Source organism: Pipistrellus kuhlii, unplaced genomic scaffold (assembly GCF_014108245.1).
Source record: "Pipistrellus kuhlii isolate mPipKuh1 unplaced genomic scaffold, mPipKuh1.p scaffold_m20_p_1, whole genome shotgun sequence".
Taxonomy (NCBI): domain Eukaryota; kingdom Metazoa; phylum Chordata; class Mammalia; order Chiroptera; family Vespertilionidae; genus Pipistrellus; species Pipistrellus kuhlii.
In genome coordinates, this window is record NW_023425404.1 from 25,243,405 (window position 1) to 25,245,450 (window position 2,046).

Sequence of the window (2,046 nt, forward strand, 5' to 3'; positions counted from 1 at the left end):
GACTGGAGAATGCACAGGAGGAAGCTGAGCTGATGTGATGAGATCCAAATCGCTTCTAACTATGGCGAATGACCAAGCTCCTATTAGTATTTGAGTCGAACAAATGTATCATAACCACCACTCATGAGTTCTTTCTTTTAAAATGACAAATATCTTTATAGCAATAAACTGTTCCTAATCTTGGGAAATAGAAATTCTTCAATTGTATTTTCTGTGTCATTGGCCCACCTCTGGGACATTCAGCTTTTACTCACATTGTAATAAAGTGTCAGTGGGTGATGGGAATATGAAAATTGCAAAAGATTTCTGTTTTCAGGATTGAGAGCATTCCCATTATTTTAATTTCAAAAAGAATTTGCAGGCTCCCACTTCCCTGTCTGCATATATTACACCAAATTAACAGAATTTATTTTTTAAGATCTATAGAAAATTCAGTGCTGCTAGAGTGAGTTGAAGGGTCTGAGTTACCTCATTCAGACCAAGGCAAAAGTTTAACCTCAGTGAAACCCATGAGTGACCCACTCATCCTGAAAGCGTATGTTCTATTGTTGATGGACCGATCTTAGGTTTACCCTTGAATATTAAGGACTGAACAGTCTATATTAGATGGAGAGCAAGAATCAATAATGTGTAGTTGTTAAGTGCCTAGGCTTTGCAGTCTGGTACATATGGGTTCAAATTCAGATCACCCCTTAATAGTTGGGTGATCTTGAGTGTGGTACTTAACTTCTTTGAGCCTCAGTGGCCTCATCTACAAAGTGGAAATGTTAGTAGCATACATGAGTTTAATATAGAAAAAAAATTGCAGGTATTTCAAACAGAGATGACTCTAATACAGGGAAATAGTGCTTATAAAATTGGAGGGTAGGCTAGAGTAGCAGATAAGCCACCAATGGCCCACAAACTTCAAGGGCACAGCACCATTGCTGACGTCCTTGGGCTATGAGGACATTGTGCTTCTGTCACCACTGCTCTCATCCTTCCAAAGCTGGTGATTTGATGTTGAAATTATGGAATTCCCTATGGTAAATGCGCACATTCATCTGACCTTACTTCCCAGCACCAGCAGTAGCAAGTGAATAGTCACCACCTTCCAGATCTTGGGCCATTGCCTCTCACAGGTAGAACTTTCTGGCATCCAGAACCCTAGCTTCATGGGCATCTGGGAAATGTAGCTTTCATGTTTCTCATACCAGCAACACAGGAAGGTACATAGAACAAGATGTGGATGATGTGAAATGGCTATACCAATGACATCTACCTCCTTGAGTTGTAATGATTATATGAGACAATATGGATAAAGCACTTAGCACAGTGCCTAGGACATAGAAAACACCTAACAGTTATATGGCTGTTTATATTTATATGATTGCTGTATTATAGAAATTGAGGCAATTCCTGAGCATGAAAAATGTCCCTCACACCATTGTCTTTTCCTACAAGCAAAATCTCTCTTTCCTTGGACAACTTTTCCAACATTAATTCCTTGATGCCCAAGGCCCTGTCTAAAAGCCATCTCTTCAGACACTTCAACTTGCCCAGCCTTTTCTCCTCAGTTATACCCTATTTTATTCCTCAACATACCCTAGCTGGCAAATGTATTCTCTTATTCTTTACCAATAGAGTCAAAATTATCAGCAACCAACCAAACAACCCAAAAAAAAGTGACCCCCCTTCCTTCAAAGCAAAGAGGACTTAATCTTCAAATGTTCCCAGGGTGTGGGAAATTTTTACTCTCTAATGCAGGTAAGAAAGGGGAGAACTATAAAACAATTACTTATGGAAACACATTGAAGCAGACTGACAAGTAGTTATAGTCAGATCTCAATGGGCAGGTATTCCTAAGGTTTCTACCTCAGAATTTTAACCATGTTCCACCTCACCACCTGCCCAAGATTGTAAAGCCCTGAGATCATTAACAGTTCAGGTTGTATCTCCAAATTCAAGATGGTAAATTGAGTGTATATCATTTCCTCCGCTTCCTCTCAAGATTTGATAGAAATGGTGGCAAAATTTAACAGGAAAAAAATACCTATGGCAGCCTTA